Source organism: Strongylocentrotus purpuratus, unplaced genomic scaffold (genome assembly GCF_000002235.5).
Source record: "Strongylocentrotus purpuratus isolate Spur 01 unplaced genomic scaffold, Spur_5.0 spur5_scaffold_16, whole genome shotgun sequence".
NCBI classification, from domain to species: Eukaryota; Metazoa; Echinodermata; class Echinoidea; order Camarodonta; family Strongylocentrotidae; genus Strongylocentrotus; species Strongylocentrotus purpuratus.
The window spans coordinates 6739502-6762347 of record NW_022145601.1 but is presented as its reverse complement, the minus strand read 5'-3'; the positions used below and the strand labels follow the sequence as shown (position 1 = coordinate 6762347).

Sequence of the window (22846 nt, the reverse complement as noted above, 5' to 3'; positions counted from 1 at the left end):
TTGACGAGTAGGAAAAGAATTGAGAGTAAGCAATAATATTTCCATAAAGTTATCAAATCAGGAAGCTGTAATGAATGGAGATCCCGTCCAAGAGGCCCCTTTGAAGTCATCCGTGGCACCGCGCATCTTTTGTTCCCCCTACCGTAATCCCTTTAATCCCCCTCCGAAACCGTACAGCTCCCTAGTAGCACTAAGTCCTCCCTTTCCACACACAGCCCAGCCCAGCGAGCACGGCGGCTTTTGCTTTGCCGGCCCGTACTTTGGGTGAATAGTGGTGATAACTTGATAACTTCTAGCCCTAAATCAATAAATGCGCAAACATATAACACAATTTCATTTAGTTCTTTAGGAAGATAAACCTTTGGACTACCTTCCTAACTATGTACAAATTTCGGAAATTTTCGGAAAATGTCAATAATTAGATGAGAAAATCATGATGATGAAAACCTTTCATTCGCTCTAACTCATGATTTCCTTGGTCGATTTCGCTGGTTGAAATGGCCATGTCTTCAGTAGAGCTATCCGAGAACGGAAAACGCATTTGATGAATAATAGAAAGTTGCATTGGTCATATGTTGTGAATTCTGCATTTTATATGTTACAGCTAAATACATCTTCACTGAACATGACTTAATTTGTCGGTGCCGCGCATGGCTTCAAAGCTCAATGCTTGCATATTTTTGCAAAAGAGTGAATAGAGAACTTAGGGAAGCAGATGGCGTTGCGTAACATTTCGTACTATTTGGAATGCCAGAGAAGGACTGTGCATTGATATGGACAGCTGTTGATGGAAATGTGGCTGGAGAGGGTTACATTTCTTTTTGTTAAGCCAGGTTAATCTTGATTATTTTTCCCTCGGAAAATTCTTTCGAGACGGTATCTCCATTCATAACAGCTTCCTGATCAAATGAAGTATCCACGTCATCACAATTATACACTGCATACCAATCAGTTATGGTAAGTGCTTCCTTAAGTCTACGAAGGTCGGGGTCCGATAAATAACGGATACCCGAGCATTTGTTTGTATTGGGATTAGAATGGGAAATTACATTCGAAATTACAGTATAAATCGGAAAGTGATCGGAGATATCAGTGACAATAACGCCGGATTTGACGATAGGAGTTCCACTTACGAAGATATTATCAATTAAGGTGGCTGAATATTCAGTGATTCTAGTTGGTTTGGTAATTGTTGGGGCAAAAGATTTGGATAGCATCAGATCCAAGAAATCTTGGCAACTCGTATTCTCGACACATTGTAATAAGTTTAGGTTAAAATCTCCCATTATTATGCATATCTTGTTATTCAGTGAAGGCGAAGATAATATAGTATGTATTTTTTCGATAAAGTCTTTAGGAATGGAATTGGGAGGTTTGTAAATCTCACCAACAATTATATTTTTCTTTCCAGGAAGTTTAATTTCGATAAAGATACTTTCCATTATATTAGATAACACACTCAATTCTTCAATTAGCTCGTAATCCAGTCCCTCTGTGACGTATAAACCCACTCCCCCGCCCCTTTTTTCGGTTCTGCTATTTGTGACAAGAGTAAGACCATTGATTGAAAAAAGGGAAGAGGGTATGTCTCTAAGCCACGTTTCAGATAAACCGATAACCGAGAATTTGGGTTTGAGTTCGTTTACAAGTAAAACAAATTTGTCAAAGTTCTTGTTTAGGCTTCTGATGTTACAATGTAATAAAAGCAGGTCGCTTTTTAGGTTATTGTTCGCGTCCGCAATAAAATTATTTATTGACAGATAATCGGAAGATATATTGTTTACTCGAGCATCGTCCAAATCGAAATCAAAACGTAGTTCTTGCGTTTCTAAATTGAGTTCATTAATGTCAACATTATCAGCACCTTCACTATTTAACGAGGAATTGGTAGTCAGGCTGTCGTCAAGAGACTGATCAAAGGGTGCATTTCCATGCACAGAATCTATGTTACAGTTGATACTCATTGTAGAACATAGAAATTAACATTTGACAGAATTGCAAGTACAGATGTTTATATAATAAGTCGTGAATCAAAACATTTCCGTTTAAGCTCGAATGAAATACGTAAGGTGAAATACCAGAGCGCACAGGTAGTGAATTTACATATGCTAATAAGTACAGAGTAAGGTTGAAAATATGCTGAAAGTTGATCAAATTCATCATAATATGTATTAAACAGTAGCCGCTTGTGTGATCAAGCGGGAAACACACGTAGTAAATATAATGACTAAACTGAAAACAGTTTGAAGATAAAATCTTAATCATTTCAAATTTCTGGTAATTCCCCTCCGCACACAATTAATAATAAACCAATAGTTCTAATTCAATGTGATAATATCAACAACAAAAAATGGTGGGGGTAAATGGAGCAGATATTGAAGAGCAGGAAAAGAGGGTGGAAAACAGGTGCAGTAAAACAGGGTAGATAATATCTCTGCCATAAACAAAAAGTTGATTTCTTTGGCAACTTGCTACCTGGCAAATGTATAGAAGAGACATGGCAAATAATTTCGCGAGTATGTACAGTAATATAACGTAAGGTACATGACCTCTTCTGTTGATCGTCGATTACATTCTGAAAACAACTAGGGGAGAATAATACAATCTCTGCCATAAACAAAAAGTTGGTTTCTTTGGCAACTTGCTACCTGGCAAATTAATAGAAGAGACATGGCAAATAATTATGCGAGTATGTACAGTAATATAACGTAATGTACATGACCTCTTCTATTGATCGTCGATTACATTCTGAAAACAACTAGGGGAGAATAATACAATCTCTGCCATAAACAAGAAGTTGGTTTCTTTGGCAACTTGCTACCTGGCAAATGTATAGAAGAGACATGGCAAATAATTATGCGAGTATGTACAGTAATATAACGTAATTTACATGACCTCTTCTATTGATCGTCGATTACACTCTGAAAACAGCTAGGGGAGAATAATACAATCTCTGCCATAAACAAAAAGTTGATTTCTTTGGCAACTTGCTACCTGGCAAATGTATAGAAGAGACATGGCAAATAATTATGCGAGTATGTACAGTAATATAACGTAATTTACATGACCTCTTCTATTGATCGTCGATTATACTCTGAAAATAACTAGGGGAGAATAATACAATCTCTGCCATAAACAAAAAATTGGTTTCTTTGGCATCTTGCTAACCTGGCAAATGTATGGAAGAGAAATGGCAACAAAATAATAATTATACAAAATACAGTGTGACCATAATCTTACATGACCTCGTCTCTTGTTGACGATTAGACTCTGAAACCATAGGGAACACCTGATCCATCACGCCACTTTCCGGCGGCAAAGCGCAGCTTCACACCCTGGCCATAGAGTTTCTTTACCTCCGCCGACCATCTACGTTTTTCCGTTAGGTCATCTTTGGTGAGGTCGTCAGTAAAAAAGAAAGCTTCATTTGCCAACGTGGAGCGAGCCTTCCTCATGATGTCAACTTTGTGCCGGTACGACTGAAGTTTGATGAGGATATGCCGAGGTCTCTCCGTGCGCCTTCCATCGCGATGAGCCCGTTCGACCTTGAGGTCGATTTTGAATTTCCCGCGAATGATGTCCTCCGCGATCTCGATGCATTGCTCGAGTGCACGCTGGTCCGCTGCTTCTGGATAGCCTACGAGGCGGATGTTGTTCCTACGCGAAAAACGTTCAGCCTTGTTGATTCCTGCTGCATTTGATGCCGCTAAAGCACGAAGCGGAGCTAGCTCATTCTCCAACTCGGACATCCTTTTCTCCAGGGATGCATTTTTCTTTTCCAGCTCGGATACCCGCTTGCTCTCAAATTCGATAGATTCGGCGAGGTTAATCTCAACGCGTTTGATATTTTCAATCAATGAATCAACAGCCTTCCTTATCATACCTTCAAAGCCCTCCGTAGCTGTCTTGAAGTATTGTTGCATGCTAACAATGCTCGCGTTACTCGTATCCATGTCGGGCGCAGAGCTAACAGGTGGGGTGAATGTTTGGCCCGTTCCACTTGAGTAGCCACTAGCACCAGCCGCTGTACCTAAGTATGATGAGGCGCCCGGGCTTCCCCGGGGTTGCTTGGCCGAATGAGGTGGTGCCAGTGAGGGTGAGGCCTCACCATGCTGTGGTAGGTCCTGATTATCCGATAAGATGTCGATATCTGTGGGATTCGAATCTCCTTTGGCTCTACGATGGTGTTTATCGCGTCTCGAAGTCATCGTTGCAGCAGATAAGATCACCAGCGATAAAAATAAAACTATGAATTAGATCAATTTAAAAGAGAATTGCGGAGAGATTTATACCAGTACGTGTTACTCCATGTCCGTAATCCGAACTAGTGTGTGTATTTTTTTAAATATTTTGTTTGGTTGCTGTTATCTGTTTTTATTGATGATTGTTATTGAATAGCCTTGTTACCAAAGAGGGCCTCGTGGAAGACCACCATGTATCAAAAATAAGTAAATAGATGAAATAAAATTAATAATTTCTTTTCATACCATGAATATTTTGATTATAATGTTCTTTTCGTGTACCACGCATTAAGAACCGATTAATGTGATAACTGAATGATTTTAACTGATGTTAACCGTAGTCCACTTGTTATCATGTAACAACTATTGCCAGATGAAATAAGCATACTGAAAACAAAGGGGAAAAGTATAACATACTCTCTTGAAGATATCATTTTGATGGTGTGTGATCCCAATGATACAATACCTTAAGTACCTATATTGAAAAAAAAATATGTCATGCACATTAAAATGCTTATTTGTTTATTATAACATGTTGATTCATTTGAACTATAGCAGAAATAGATACGAAATAATCAGACTTAGTGAATGATAAAGTTACTGAGATGCAGATTCATCTGATATTTGCTTTGATTTAAAAAGGTGTTTATTCACTTTGGTGTGAACTGATAAAATTGTCTTTGTACAGATCCAGACGCTGAGTATGGGGTTAGTTTCCATAACTCCGTGTCAACTACGCTCCATTCTCTCGCTACCAAGCCTCCAGTCACTCAGCTTGACGGATATCAGATCAGTTGACATGGACGATGGAGAGACACTGGTATGTATTTCTATTCCAAGATTGAAGTCAAAATCCTCTTTTGTTCCAAGGTCAAAAGAAAGGGGTTCAGAAAAACTAAACAGACTAAATATGAAAGCTAAAGGAATCGCCGAAAGAATAACATATTTTTTCTTGAAATCAAGTTAACAACGACATACTACGGGGTTAGTAAATATTTATTAAATGTTGTACAGATATAAAATATCTATACATTCACTGTAATAAGTTTCTCAATTTGGGATGAAGTGTAACCATGCATATTTTCTTAAAACTCGTTAAAAAACGATTGATGAATGATTGCCGCTTGCTATTTTCTAAAGAGATTTGTGTTGATTATGTTTTCATCATTAAACGTTAAACTTTCAATAATGTGAAATCATTTAAATGATTTGATTTAGTCTGGCTGAACGAACACCACAATACAAAAAGATGATAATGAGTAGTAAAAAGTCATCTTCCACTGAAAAGGAGGACCCTCGTTAGTTAATTGACTTTGGTCATGTTGGTGGAAAAGGACAAAATTAAGAAACATTTTTAGAAGGTTTCAGAAACAGCTGGAAAAGAATACACGTTATGAAATAGTGAACGTCGATAATGCTAATGATGTGGAAAAAAAAACTTGTATCGGCAATGCAGTCATGATGTGTTATGTCATACAGGGGGTAATCCACTAATTGTTTTGTATCCAAAATACCGTTAACACCCTTTCTAGAGTCTTTTGATAGACAAACCTTTTTGTAAAGGAAGGGCAGTATACGTTTATGCCTAATGTCCAAAACCTCGTGAGTCTTCTCATTCTATAATATATCCCAAGTTGGCCACCCAATATTCCAATGTGCATCTCTTTTTTTATCTTCATAAAACATTAACCACATACATCTGTGAATTTTGATGTACACCCCTCTTTCTTTTTTCTTCTTTCTCTCTCTCTCTCTCTCTCTCCTTCCCCTTTTACCAATATTTGTTCCACCATTTTCGTATTATTATGTATCCATTGAGGGTAGTCATGCTATCAAGCTTTGCTCACTTTGTAAACCCTCCTGTTTGATGTTTTCGATAAGTAACTTTATTCGACATTATATTCTTTTGAAATGTGTAAAATTTGCAATATTTTGTTTGTTATATATTTGTAAAAATGCAAAAGAAAAATAGAATAAAACAGAAATAAATAAATCAAATCAAATTAATTCAAACATAATCTGCTGGATCACTAAACTGGAAAACATAGAGGTATTTGTATTATTTTGGAAAAGTTAATCGGTTATAGTTGATCCGGAATGGCATCTAACATGCCTGTAATGTTAATGGAACAAACTCTAAATCATTCACAATCTCGGCATCCAAAAGTTTTAAAATGTTGTATTCTTTGTCCCATTTCCCCCAAAAATACGCGTTTCTTTATTTCTTCTTACTTTAAACTGATGAAAACCCTCTAGTATTATCATTATATATTTGTAGAATATTTACCAAGCATGAACTGAACAGTAAAAGTACTATATTAAAATCATAATGAGTCAGTTTTAATATCTAATATAATTTCTTACATTGACGTTGGTTTCCATTGATTATTCACCGCTGTTTCATGTAGAATCGTCAAATAACCTCAGTAGATGAGCTATCTGTGGACGGTAAGCATGTGACAAGTCTGTGGAATCTTGGACTTCATACATCATGTCCCCGAGTGAAAACTATGAAACTTTTCTGGTCAAGACGGAGAAATGTCTCATCACATATCGTAACATCAGATATCGTCACAACGGCCTGCTGTCCATTCCATAATCTAACTCACCTTCACATCCAGGCACTCCAGCCTTATAAATCATGTACTATACTGGATGATCCCGTATCGTTCTGCAAGGCGGTTAAAACATCATGTCCTCGGCTCACCAAGCTGTCCCTTACCTGCATTGACCTGTACACCAAGAAGGTAGCTGAGATCATCCAACTCATGAAGACTCATCCTCACCTGACAAGCATAGAGTGAGTCTCATTTTGATTTACCAGGGTAATGATTGCCACATAATAATCAAAATCTTCGAAATTTTCATGTACAACACATCTTCGTGTTCTTTACCATTCTCTCTCTCCCCTCTCTCTCCCCCCCTCTCTCTCTCTCTCTCAGTCCCTCTCTATCCCACTTTTGAGAACTAGGAATGCATGTGATACTCTAAGTAACATAATATCGGTTTGAGAAAATTCCGTAATATGAACAAAGAATTATTGTCTTATGAAAAATATGCATTTAAATACTTAATTAAAAGGGTTTTAGCTCTTCAAGGGATGTTTTAAGGTCAGTTAACACAATAAAAAAAAATTCAGAGACAATATCAAACTGTTAAAATTCATATTTTCATCTCAAAATATTTGTAAATAACCAATGTAAACAAATCAAGTGTTCAATGAAATATTTTCAATGTCAACAAAACGATGGAAATGTTTTAAAATCAACATTAGGATTAATGTTTGCAAAATATGCAAAAAGCTTTCAGCAGAGAGATATCAAAATTCATATTTTTATCATAATCTGCCTTCCAAGATCCCAGGTAAATCAATTCAAATAATATCATGGATATTGGCATTGTCCCACCGAACAGGATGAATACATTTCAAGATGGGTTGGAGCAGTACTTTATGCATAGTATGCAAATTAAGTATTCATTTCTTGGTATTAAAATGGAAAGTTTTAATTCTACTTTATATTTCCATATAATAATGATAGCTCAATATAGTCAGAAAACTATTCCACCATGTCTAGAGACCCGTAATACGTTAATTGTTATAAGAGTGTACTTGGATGCAATATAATACGAACATATATTTACAAAACATTTTAATGGTGGAAGCTATGAAATAATATTAATTTGTCATTTCCTTTTTGATGAACGCTCATTTGCATATTGTTGTGATATATTGTGTTAAGTCTGTACACGAACATCTAGACCATTGGATTATTTACAACGATATTAAGATGAACATATTTAAATTTTAATTTCTTCCATACCTTTAGATATAGAATTTATGCTTACATGGTGTTGGTACAACCTAGATACCTGATTCTAAATATGTTTTTATCTTATAAGCATTATAAGCATGATCAGAGGAAAACTATCGTTAATTTAACACACTTGAATTTGTTATCAAAAGGAGTTCGACTAGGGCAACACTTTGCTCCACAAGCCACCTACCGTTATTACTGGTTAATTAGTTTGGGGTAGTTGCATTTAGGTTTTGAATGCAGGGGGCTGTATCGGTTTTTTTTAACAATGGTTTACATGATCTGAGGATCTCTTCATTTCAGGATTTATTCATACCAATTTCATTTAATTAAGGGCATAAAGGCGATCGGCTTGTAAAAGTCATGAGATTCCTGAGTGACTGAACTAAAGGTTTATAATTATGATTGCATCATGAGCTAAATCCAGGATTTTGTTTCAGAATCTGAGGCAATGTTACCGAGTCACTTTAAGATAAATTTAAATTCAATACTTTATTTATTTTATTCATCATGATGTTCATAGACCTGCTGTATCCTACATGCACAGTTATGATACCATGGTTTGCAGTCATGCAATCTAAATACAGAGCAAAATTATGCAAGGTCCGATGTGTAATAAATTGTCATCTATTCTCACATCATATAGCATACATCTCTGATGGTATCGTACTTCAGGTTAGTTCAGAAGATAATGTATTCCCCCCACCCGAAATATACTTTTTTAAATTCTTATTACTATAGGTTGGATTTGTGTCGTACGAGCGCGGATCTGGATCCACTGATTTCTCATGTAAACAGTGAAGGCAAGCTGACTGTCACCGTGAAGCATGGTGTGGTAAGATATACCAATGGGTTACATGCCCATCCTCCGACTGATTCTTCTCCCTCTTTCATTCCATCGATTCAAAGTAGGCTATTTGTTATTATCCACATTTAACTCCGCCCTATCGGTACCCAAGAATAAACAATACCAATAATTTAAGCTGTCCTTAATATGTTAATTCCGGTCTGATTAAAATGATCACTTCTAGCAAAAAGCTTTGTTCTTGATCTGTGTAATGATATCCGGAAACTGAAATATAACAACACAGAAAAAAAGGCTTTTCACAACTATATGACATTTTTTTTAGTTAAAGAGTACTTTTTCTTCGTTTACATGATGTAGCCTATAAGGAGAAAACGCTCATTGTACTTCGTCTTCTTGTTTTAAAAGCGATATGACCTTAAAACCTGATGAAAGGAAGACAAATTTCCGTTATACTAGCTATAGCTCTACTGAAAGAAATGAGTCAAATGATCATATAGCATGCATCTCAGCAAATTAAAATGATGATATGAGTGAGTCAAATTAGAACCATGGCGAAAAGTAGAATGGTAAAACATGCTTCTTAAAATACTGCAATATCCATGAGTTTGAATATAGGATATATATTGGAGAGAAATTCCAACTAAAGTCGCACTGCTCTACCTTAACAAACATAAACTACACTTTAATCGCACAATGGCAAAAAGTAGATGCATAAAACATACTGCTTACAATATAGCATGAGTTTGAACATACGAGTGTATATTGGAAAGAAGTTCCTTCGAATCACACTGTTTTTTTCAAAACATGTTAAAGATAAATAATGTTGTTTGTGGCCTGCATTTTTCAATCAAACTGCTTTTATCATTGTACTCTTAATTCTGCAATAGAAACAACAACAAATATGATTTCATGAAGAAATTATGACATTAAGATGGTACGGAGTGTAGGCATATATGTTTCAAATCTTCCCTGCCTGAAACGTAAGGCTGGTAGTACATTTCTGAACAAAAGTATTTCATCAATGTAAAATTGCTTGCAAATAGTAGTCAAATTTAAATCTAATTTTGGTTTTACCAAATGATATCCTAGCATTGCACATCAATTTCTCTCTTCTTCGAATGAAAACATGTGAATGAATACATCGCCTTAGTGATTGAAATTCAAAGGTTAACATAAATAAAAAAAACCCCTATATAAATGGTTGTGAACTATTTACCCGATAGATATCTGACCTACATCAATTTCAATCTCTGAAACTTTTTTTTAAACTTATAATTTATTTTAAGAATGTCCCTTTTGTTATGAATAGTAGCTGTCCAAAGATGATTTTCTAAACATGCAAAACTCGACTTGATTTATATGTACTCCTTTCAATCCTATCATAAATGAAACCTTCTCTCTCTCCCCGCTCATCTCTGTCCCTTCTCTTTCTATGCTATTTGTTTAAATCTTGCTTCCTTCCTGACCTAATTTTCATGCATAGCTTCAATTTGTATGTATTCTTATTTTCATTTCCGAGAGGACGTAACTTTAAGCTTATGCTTAAGATGATCCATTTTATGTACATACCGTGTCATTATCATACATCTTAAGTTATAAGATTGTAAATATAAATATGTTGATTTATATGGAATAAATAAACATCTTATGAAATCGAATCAAACTATGATTATTATTTTAAAAAAAATAGAATACACCTCTCTCAAATTCAACTGCCAAAATGTATTGCTTATTTGAAAGGAACTTCATTTTTTAGAAAACCATCATTATATTTATATTATTTCTGGTATTCTTATGTTTCCATAATTATAGTGGAAGGATAGTGCAACGGTTATGTAATATGTGGTTTGGCCGTCAAGCAACAACGTATCAACGTTGGAAGATGATCCTCATCAGACCACGTGATGGCAGCAGACTACTACGGACTTCAAAAAATAACTTGTCAAGTGAGGCGGTAACCAGGCTACCCGAATAACTAACTGAAGGATATCTAAAGTTAAAATGCATGGAATATAGTATCATAAACATTAGAATACTTATGCCCTGTCTTGATACTTACATATACTAAAGCCAGAAACCTATTTCAATCACACTTGAAGCTTCAAGGTAAGCAAAAGTTTGACGGCTTGTGAACCCTTACCATTTAACATAATCATAAAAAGGGGTTTCCTAGCGACCATAAGTTGGGTTGCAATGTTAAAACAATCTTTTCCAATATAAACTAGAGCCTACAATATACAGGCTACACTCAGCAAACATGCTTTTACTTAGGCTTCTTCATTTCTTCTTCAGTTACAAGGAACAACAAACTACAAACAAATACAATTTATGTGAACTTATTTGTATCCAAAAAGAAATTGTATTGTTACTATCATTAGATTCCTGGTAAGTAGAACTGACAATGCAGAAGGTGAAATGTGAAATATTAAATGAATCGAACAGAAGCGATCTGATTTGAACAAATCTAAAATCTCAATAGATTGTTTGATAAACAATCCAACCGTTTGTGTACTCATATTTGATACACTGTCATAATGATATCACATTTATATCGCATTGTACTATCATAACAAGTTCATCAGGAATCTAATTCGTAATGATCTGTTGATATATCCTTCATCTCGGTGATACATGTATTCTGTAAGAATTTCCGGTATACCACCCTGAGGATTTATTTCATGAACTACGGGTAACGTAATTTGTTTCGACTTTTCCTGTTTAATTATTTATCCATTATCAAGAAAGATTGTTGAACAATACCATGTGTAGAATGTATATACTCGATCTAGACAAGCTTTAGACTTATTTCTGTCCAATCCAATCATTACTTGTTTTTTTAGATTAAAATATTGAACATATTTGTTCCCTAAATGTAATCGTCATAGCCAAGAAGTGAACATACTCATTTCTTGATAAGATGTACAAAAGCATGATAAATTATTTAATATGTATATGTGTGTAAATATATCATAATCATTATACATTGTATCATATATTTGTTTAGAATTATGCTTTTTGTTTTGTTTTGCTCTTCAGTCAAATGGAAAAAGAACATCCATGCACATTGAATTTAAATATTGTGTCATTACATCATTTCCCAGAATGGAGACATCTAACTAATCTTACTCCTAACTTTGATATGATCTATTCTAGTTTGTGACATGTATCAATTTATACTCTATTGTACATTTCTTTCCTTTTATGTCTCTATTGTAATGATCGTTTTCTTTAATGCCTGTGTGGTAATGATTTTGTCATTTGATGTGCTGTAAACCTGAACAACAGAAAGTGATAAGTTGAGTCTTGCAATGTGCGTTACGTTGTGAGAGATGTATTTCTCTCTGTTTGGGATGTATTGACAACAAATTGCTTTTATTACAGGCTCATTGATTGCCTTGATAAATTCTGGAATCATCTGAAAGCCGGTGAATTTCTTTTTGATATATTTCCCATGTTCATGGATTTGCAGGACTGCTGTAACGTGTTATTGATATCCGAAATGTATTGAATATGTAAACATACATAAAGTGGAAACAAAGAGTATACAGTAGGACTTGCAGAATATGGAATTTGTTGTAAGAACAACAAATGTTTGTAATTATCTCATCAGTAATTGTAGAGACAATAGTTCCATGTATTTATATATGCAGTAAGACTGTCATTTGCTTTCAATGATTGTTTTATCATCTGATGAGCAACTTATTTGGTTATGTCATAGACCAAATAGATCCGTGGCTATATGGATTTTGTTATATATGTTGAAGTTGTGATGATTTGTTTATCAAGGTACAAAAAATGGCTGTTTTTTAAAGGTCATTTGGTAAAAATCTTCTGATTGTGTGTGTGTTTGTGTTTGTGTGTGTGTGTGTGTGTATGTATGTGTGGAGCTAGCCGTTCTAATATTTATTCGATTGTCAGCTTCAGGAGGAGAACAGCTACCTTTGTTTTATTTGTCCGGCAAGAAAGATATATATTGTCAATCCAAATACATTGTCATTATTCATAAAATCTTATTTTTGTATAGGCTATTGTGAGATTAATCAGCAACAATAAAATTCATCTACAATGACCATACGAAGTTTCATCTTTAAGATATCAATAAGTTAGTGAGCAAGTTATCGAATGGTAACAAATGATATTCATTTAACAAAAGATCACTCAAAGTGAAATTTCCCCAAAATGCAGACATTTCAAGACATAACATATTATAAGTGGTTTCTTTTTTCTTACAAGTCTAGGAAATTGTAAATTGAGGAAAATACAATCCCTTCGACTTTTACCAACACTGACTGTTTCTCAGAGTGGAGTATTGTGTTTATTGTACGTGTGTACATAATCATACGCACTTTCAGGGAATTACAAACAGAAAATATGTCTTTGTACATTTGTATACAAGAGAAGGATCGATCTATAACTGATTGAACTCATGGGATCCAAAATGTTCTTGTTGTTGAAAGATGGTAGAAGAGGAAACATCGCAAGAAATTTAATTAAATAATTATAAAAACCATTTACATTTTGAATATCGCCTTAGAGCTTTATTCACGTAAACTGGAATAAGTCGGATAAGAGGTGGGCAACATTAATAAAGACAGAGGGTGAAGCGCTTTTTACAGAAAACAAGAGAGAATTAGATTGGAGAGTGTATGAAAGAGAGAAACGGCGTGGTGTAAGTAGACGCTGAAAAATAGAAACGGACAGAGAGAGAGAGAGAGAAGGCAAGGGAATTACGAGAGAGAGAGAGAGATAGGATTGAAATGCATACGAAAGCAAGAAAACACATAATTACGCAAAACAGCATTAATGATCAGAGACTAACCACTCAGAAAAGCATGATGCAGATTAAAACGCGTCACCGTTATAAACATCAAAATAAACCTGTCGATTATAAACATGAGTCCTAAAGAAGATCATGAAAATATAGAGAGAAAGCTTGACAAGATAATGCAGGAGACACACAGCAAAAGCAATATACGATCGTAATGACCCCATCATTAATTCTTCCTACATAAAATTATATATGCCTTCCAAGTATGGAAAACCCATAGCGGTTTGTTCGGGGACCATTAATCCCCTCCCCTCTCTCTCTCTCTCTCTCTCTCTCTCTCAATCTATTCCTCTTCATCTCTTTCTCTCTCTATCTCTCTCTCTCATGCGCGTTCTCTCTCTCTCTTTCTCGCTCTCTCTCTCTGTATATATATATATATATATATATATTTGTATGTATGACGTATGCATACCACCTTAACTTATCACTTTTGTTTTTATGCCTCTGATGAAAATGAAAATAAAAATGCACTTTTAGACTGAGGAACAACATTAAGAAAGAGAGGGACAAATTTGTGCAATTTGGATTTTCTTTTCCCTCCTGCTTACACCTGCAAATTAAAAATATTCCAATGTAAGGGGGAAATAGCAAATATAAATTTACATTAGGATATCCATGACAAATTAAATGACCAAACGCCCTAGCCCTCTATGGGCAAAAGCATTCTAGAGTTCTAAAAGAGAATCCCAGTATATCTATTTTCCACCTGTAATAACACTTAAAAAACATTAAAAAAAACATAACAAGATAACAAAGATAAACGAAAAATATTACCTAGCAAATTTTAAAGAGATATAATCCTCACCTTCGCACTAGATATTGTCCTTGTACATGGACAAAAAAATATCGGGAAGTTACGAAAAAAGACACCCCTCCGATTTCAATATGTGGAAAAAAAGTTGTATTTTTTAAATCACGAAAAATCACGTTACTTACACACAATTACGATGCTAATTAATCCCAATTTGTTCAAAATTGATGTTAAAATGTGAACAATTTTTTCTTCTTTCATATGACACCAGATTCATGCTTTTTCAAGAAATCCCTAAAATATAATTTACAAAATATTATTTTTTTCGTCGAAAGGGCTGTTTTTTGGACGCCCCCTCTGATGTATATATCTGATGTATAAATTTATATTGTTTTGATGTTACCTATAATGTATTTTGCAAGTGAACGTCACATTTCTAAGTTAATTTCTTTACAAATACGGATCAAATAAATGAAAACATGATAGGACATTATTCGTTTTTTCCTGTAGAGATTTCATGGGATCGAGCAAAGCGGATGTACAGCATGTTCCGACAGGCCAAGTGCATGCTGAAAACATACTAGAGTTCCTCTTTAAAAATAACAATCTATCACAATAACCGCAACAAATTTAATACCTTTCATAACGGATGCGAGAGATATTGATCTTGGCATTATACTGTGTAGAATAACGTATCAGGAACTAGAAGTTAAAAGTGCATTTGACAATCCTTATGTTCCTCTATTAACCACATTAACCTTCACTGAAGAAAACTTAATGGCTATTCCAAACCAGAATTCAGAGGTTATCATCACCATTCGATACAATTATGACATTTTTACCTCTGACATTTTTAACTCTGACATTTTTACACCGAGCCCCATCCCCTTTACCCCCTTTCTTCCTCTGTCTCTCGCTATGTCTGTCTATAAGCCGTTTGATATATTATTTTCTTTCCTGATGTTTCTCATCTGTCTCTTAAAATCATTCCACTCTATTCATCTCACTATGGCTTTTCGAGTAAGCCTGATTACTCTTGTTAAAATTTCCCCCGTCACTCTCCCCCTTATTTTTTCCATTTTCTCCATCACTCCTTACCTTTTCTGTTGCTGTCCGTGTATGAGTAGTTCTGTTTTAAGATGTGTCTTATTTAACATGTTTACCATGATTATTTCATTTCATTTAAATTCATTTATCAGTACTATGAACAAATACATTGTTTTCTTTCACCTTCTCTCTATTCATCTACTTCTCTTTGCTTCTCTCTCTCTCTCTCTCTCTCACTCTCTCTTTCTCTCCCTGTCTCTCCAACTCTCTCTTTTTTTAAAAATATAGATATATCTCTCCCTCTTTCTCCACCCTCTCTCTCCTGCCGCCTCTTCTTCTCCTCTTTTCATTTCCCCTTGACCTCGTATATATCTGATGTATACATTTATATTGTTTCGTTGTTACCTATGATGCATAATGCAAGTGAACGTCACACTTCTAAGTTAATTTCTTTGTTTCTTTATTTCATGTTCCGACAGGCCAAGTGCGTGCTGAAAACATACTAGAGATCCTCTTTAAAAATAACAATCTATCCCAATAACCGCAACAAATTTAATACCTTTCATAACGGATGCGAGAGATATTAATCTTGGCATTATACTGTGTAGAATAACGTATCAGGAACTAGAAGTTGAAAGTGCATTTGACAATCCTTATCACTATGAACTGGCCGGCCAAAATGACTTAAAATGATCTTGCCAAGGTCTTCAATTCCAGCGAAATTTTCTTGAAACAGTCTACATTTTGTCGCGGACAAACTGACTTATTCTTATCTTATGGCATTTTTTACAGAAGATAATTTTAAGAGTAATGTTCGACTGTTCGTACACTACATGGGCCTATGACGAAGGTCGTGTGTCTTATTTTAGTCTGACAGTTTTATTACGGTCATAATTCGAGGCAACACGACGAGAAACTATCTTAATTTTGACTCTCGGTGGAATGCAGTGGTTTAGAAGACCCGGCCACTGACTAGATTATGTTTTCATACCCGTTGCACTATATATTGATTTTCCTTTCTCTCTTTCTAACGAATAGTTATACCAAAAACTCGAAATCATCAATATCAAATGTACTAAGTACTAATAAAAGATATTAATTAAGCTTGCTTCCATATTAAGGTTGTTTATAAATATTGTAGTGCATGCATCTATGTGATGTTTCTATTAAGGGTCTGGGCAAACAACTATGCCTCGAAACCACGAATTCCTTCTAATGGACAGACAAGGTCACGCGCTGGCTGAGAGGTGAATATTACCAAATTATGATTGTTTGTATGACTTTTGTAAAAGAAATTGCTAATCTTGCTTGAAATATGATTAAAATGGAAAATTTAAGGTGAAAACAAACTTCGAACGAAAGGAATCGACCAACGTCAAGTCAGTTTTCTGCATGGGGAAGATAGTCTCATGTCAAGACGTCGATTACTATGACCTAAGGAAAATGAGTACAACCTTACCAAACATTGTCATTTACTTGCGTTGTACAGAATAAAACAAGCCAACCACCTTACAGTAATTATACGAATGCATTCATTTCAAATGTTATAAAGTATTTTCAGTCATACACTAATACCATAACGTTGGAATAATTTCGTTACACTGACCAAGGTTGAAGAAATTGAAGAAGAAAAACAAGTTTGTAAAGATTATTGTGGTTTGATTGTCATTATGAGGAAATTGATCATCAAAGTGTTGAGAAAATAATAAGTGTTATCAAAGACTTTATGAACAACAGCGTATATCGCATGCTCATTATTTACAAACCGAAAATAATAAACGAGAAGCTCAAAAGAAAAGAAAATGTAATAAATGCATAAGGAAATATAGAAAAAGAAGATGAATCAAATGACAAGGCAATACAACAGAAAGAATAGAAAGAGAAAGAAAGAAATATATTAGGAAAGAGAGTAGATGAAAGAAGAGAAAACTCAGAAATACATCAGAAAAGACATATAGAGAAAGAACGGACGAAACAAAGAAATAATACAATTATGGAAAGAGAGGTAGAGAAATAAGAAAAACATTGAAAATATATAAGGAAAGAAAGAAACAGAAAAGCAAATATATACATATGGAGAAATAGAAGATGAAGGCAGTAAAAAGAAAGAAATCCATTAATGGTCACACAAAAAGTGAAATAACGGGAAAACATTTTGTCGAGTATTGTTTGCTGAAGTACGTCGCTAATGTGTATGTGTAAAATGTGATTATGCAGTGCGTGTGGTTGTAAATTTGAACTTTTCTATCCGTGTCTGACCATAGACGTACCACCAACGTTGGTGGTACGTTTATGGTCTGTGACTGACACATCTCATTTCTTATCCCTCGGTTATTTTCCAGTAAATTTTCTGTCATTCCAAAAAAAATTACACCGGTATAGTTGTTAATTGATTGTGTATGTTTATTTTGGAGATCTAGATATAATAATTATATAGAATAGAATATATAATACCTGCCTTCTCGGCCCGATGATACATCTACTAAACTGACACTGAAATGAATACAAAGCAATAAGTTTGTTTACCACAATTGAAATGAACCTTCCTATGAAATAATGTTTCAGACATTCCAAGAAAGAAGAACGATCGCACCGATACAATTTCGTTAAATATTTACTAAAAAATAGAATGGAAAAAATGGAAAATAAATCCAGTATTCAAGTTAAATAAAGACATGATTCCTCCTTTTCCCATCCCCTATACTTTGTATAAGTGGGAATGGTCTTATTAAATATGGTGCCAAAAAATCCATCGAAGAACAACAAGTTACGTTGGTTAAATTTCCTTATAACGGTACTTTCAACAACAACAAAACAATTGAAGAAACAAATTAATCACTCAAAATAAAAACCTGGTTCTCCCATCTCCTATTTACTATTTTTGGCATTTTCGTAATACCAGTTATTCTAAGTTAAATCAAATTTGTTATTTTTTTATCAAATTCTGGAATAAAGGTACAGTTTGTGATTGAAATAAATTCAACAATATAAAGGGGAATTCACTTAACTTTTCATGTTATTACCAAAGAAGACAAAAAGCCAGTCAGTCACTCAATAGTGTCTGACAGTGAAGTCTAGCAAGTAAACGGATTTCCTTGCATAATTTGAATATGAGGACACTGCTAACGTTCAAATTTCACAGATAGGACATACATGACATATTCATAATTCCCGCAAAGTTCCACATGCAGCATTTGAGGTTGGCTGCAAAAGGGACATAGTACCTTTAAACTTGAAGCATTTCGGGAATACTAAATTAGAGTTTTGACTTATGATAATAGTCGATCGCCCTTCCAACTGCAATATATACGAATGAGTGAAAATGTAACCCTCGTGTGTTCCACAATTCACAGCATAAACATGTTTGTAATTCCATTATTGCAGACCATGCTCGAGAAATTTATTTTTGCAGTGATTGCCATGAAAAAGGCTCACCAAAGGATAATCTGATTATATTGCAAAATAGAATTGGCTAGACGGCCAGTTGGCAACCACTCAAAATATATTACTATTACAGTTAGAGTAACATAACGCAACAACGTCACTTCAAAGAGATAATAACACGAATGGTATTAATATGAGTACAGTGATCTGGTGAAAGAGACATATATCTAATGACATATACACAAATACATATTGTCTCCTAGTCTGGTTGATGCAGGGGTGTATATATACAAAACAGCATTGGCGATAAATACTTTGCTTGAGACTATCGCAATATATTCTGTGTCTATGGAAAGGGAGAACTTTTTTACCTGCACAGCTGATGACACTCGAGTGATGATGTACGTGGTTCATCTCATGTTTCTCAGCATCAATCCACCATTTAATATCATTTCAGGAATGGATACCAGGAATACTGTAGCACCAAATATGCATCCAACATAAAGGACTAATAAGCCAGTCATTGAAATCGGTAGTCATATTCCACATGATTATTTCCTTTTGGCAATATTATGGGCTAAATTAAAGCACAATGTTGGGAAGATACGGCGCGCCAAGTCTGATAAAACCCCGCGAAACGTTTGAAACAGAGTCCTTCCGGTAACATGGGCAAGGGAATGAAACACGCCTTGAAATAACTAGTCTGTGAGGCACAGTCTCTGATCTGAAACTGTTAACAGATATACATGTACATGTATTATGTTTGGAACAAGCGTCTATTAAAGTGCCTGAGCAGCTACCTTATGCACACCTATGTCGTTTTCGATCATGAAAAATAAAAATACTATCACCAACAATGTTATCAATATCATACTTTTGTTTCCTTCTGATGAACTCTAGACTAATGGGAATAACATAGATTTCTGCCACAAAAGGGAAATGATTACCAAAGTTTAAAAATTATAAAATAAAAGATGTGATTTAGTAACTGAACCCGTGTCTGTCAGCCGAATTAACGGATTTGAATCAAATTGACCTATTACAAACAGTTATGTTGAGAAACATAAATCATAATTTTTACATAAACATTGCTTTCGCTGAAATACATGCAGAATTGCAAGTACATAATTAAAGGATTAAAATGATTTGGTAGAAATGTCTCAGAATGTCCTTATTAATTTTACTTCGAAACCAAATTTAAATTCGCATAATCGTACTCTGAACAAAGTCAACTCATGCTGTATTTTGTATTTTATGATTATATCACAGAACAAAATATAAACAAAGAAACAATTACTTCAGTATTGCCTCCAATATGCTCACAATTGATATTGAGTTGTTCAATGAATAATTTGCAGAGTGTGTGGGCATTTCCAAGCAGTGCACATACAATGTTCAGACGTTCAGACACATGCCATGTCCATCGGGGGTCAAGGGTTTGACCCTTGCCACATTCCTGTTCTGACCACACTTTAGGAATGTGGCAGCTAGGGGTCAATTCCTTGTCTTCCAATGGACATGGCATATTATGTATCATAGGAGTACATTAAGTAGGTACACCGTACACTAATGTATAAACATGAACCTACTATGGTATGAGCGTGTACTCTCATTGCAAGGCTATAATCGCATCGCTTGATATGGGGCTAATATATAAAATGGAGAAGATGCTTACATTGTATATTCATTTCATTAGTATTATCAGCTACTGGAGATCTTAAAATGAAATCGTTGTTCAATTGTCAATTGACAGAAGGCCCCTGATGTTTCAAACATTGCACAACCAAACATCAACTCGGAGTCTTAGAAAAGACACCTCTAAAATGCTAATTCAACACCGGCATGGAAATTGGAATTCAACTGGCTTCCATTTACTGCATTGTTTTCACACCAAAAATGAGTGTTGAAGACTAGCACGAACAAGGAAATTATAGAAAGTGATGGAATTTGGAATAAAATCATTGTAATTCTGTATCGCTGTTGTTCAAACATCTGTCCAGTGTCGTTTATAATTATAGATACCGAGGTAGTTACCCTGCTGTATATATATTTTTGCAAAAACAAAGCAGAGAATCATCCATTACAACACAATTGTCTCCTGGCACAAGTGGTGTAGGTAATTAAGAGCATGGGTGGCCAGGCCTCCACGTCCAGTGATAACAACAACAATGAAAAGATAGACATGAAAGAGAGAGAAAACGCAATAAACAAAATACATTTTCTGAAAAGAGAGATAAAGAGAGATAACAATTAACATTTTACCATCTTACATCCCGATCGAGTGATTATACCACTTGATTACGTCACGTGTCTAAATATGACATCCATTTAAAAATTAAACGAATGATGACTCATTAATAAATTTAGTCTTGATATACATTGTCGAATGAAATGGCATCAAAGAATTCCATTTTGGGGTAAAACCAGAGGTTAGAATAAATATACCATTATGTCTGCAACATATTATGCCACTAAATTCTAACTGAAATATAGTGCAATCACCGGAGGTGTAGAAAACATAGTTGGGCTAGGATTGCGCCTGTTCTTTTTTTTACCGTACACATAGATTAGATCTTCCACATCACTGTACATATTTATATATCTGCACAACTTCATGTAAAGAACAGAGCTGGATAAGAAAGAGCATGGACGGAAAGAGCATGAAATCAAAAGAAGTATTGTAAAATAAGTTGAGAGAGAGAGAGAGAGAGAGGGAGAGGGAGCTCACCACAAATCCCATTATATCCCAAGTGAACGATAAAATTGGTCAAATGTCCTTCTACATTCCATTCCTAAAGTTTAAGTGCCCAACGCTAGTTTCAATCAGACTTATTTTTGGAGACTGAACAGGACTTCAATATCCTACTGTATTTATGTTAAGATTATAGCATTTATTCTGATAAACGAACTAGAATGGAATTAAAGTTATGCTTCTGATATTTGGGAGTCATTAATATTCGTCTCTGGTGATACTTTCAGTTAAAGGGGGAAGTCCACCCTGATATAAAGTTGGTTTTGATAGAAACAGTTTAATTTTTTTATTAGAATGCTTCCACAAATCATTCACGAATCGAGTAAATATTAAGATCAATGTTTATAAGCTTGAATATGGAAACCCCCCCCCCCAATCAAAATATCTTAGTGAGGTGAATTTTTCCAGTTTTCACGAATGATACGTACAAACCATTTTTTACCATTCTACTTCCCTCACAACCAATACTAGTAGTAGTAAAAATGCTACATGAACTAGTTTACTGGGTGTCAGTGCTTGTTCTACCATTGTAGTGCTAATAACAATTAAACAATTATTATGATGATAACACTACAGTATTAATGACAAGAATGATAATACTACTACTGCTACTACTACTACTACTACAACTAATAATAATAGTGATGATAATATCAATCATAATAATAATAATTAAAAAAATAATGATAATAATAATAGTGATAATAATAATAGTGATAATAAAATTATAATATAAATAATAAAAATAATTAGGTCAATGTGCCTACTGGTACTCTAGTAACACTATTACTTTTATTACAAATACTATGTATGTTATTTTAGGTAGTGTAGTTGTAGTTTCACTTTGACCATTCATTTTTGTAATACTCTCTAATTGACAAAGTCCAGGAATTTTGTAGTTCCTCACCAATGTATTACCAAAATAATTACGTATAGTCACAAAATGACCCTTTACACGTTAGTGAAAGATGTTCTTGTTTGCGAGCCTGCAATCCCAGTCTGTGCAGCCACGCAGAGCCTCTGATACATAATATACGTGACTGCAGGCGCGTACACAGGGGGGGTGTTTGGGGGTTGAACCCCCCCCTTTGGTAATTTGTGTGTGTAAACCCCCCTAAATTTCTCTAAACCCCTTTTTTTTTTAAATTAAAAAAAAAAAAAAAAAAAAAAAAATTCCCATGGTTGACCTAAAAAAGCTGACCTTACCCCCCCCCATCGGA

At 34.7% G+C, this 22846-nt stretch overlaps 1 long non-coding RNA gene across 1 annotated transcript; it reads left to right on the top strand.

Annotated features, from left to right (window-relative positions):
- Nucleotides 1–6990: 6990 nt before the first annotated feature.
- On the top strand, nt 6991–12934 carry LOC115924474. The gene is made up of 3 exons (XR_004064325.1): nt 6991–7041; nt 8798–8891; nt 10677–12934. It is a non-coding gene; the product is annotated as an uncharacterized LOC115924474 (long non-coding RNA).
- The last annotated feature ends 9912 nt before the right edge of the window (nt 12935–22846 follow it).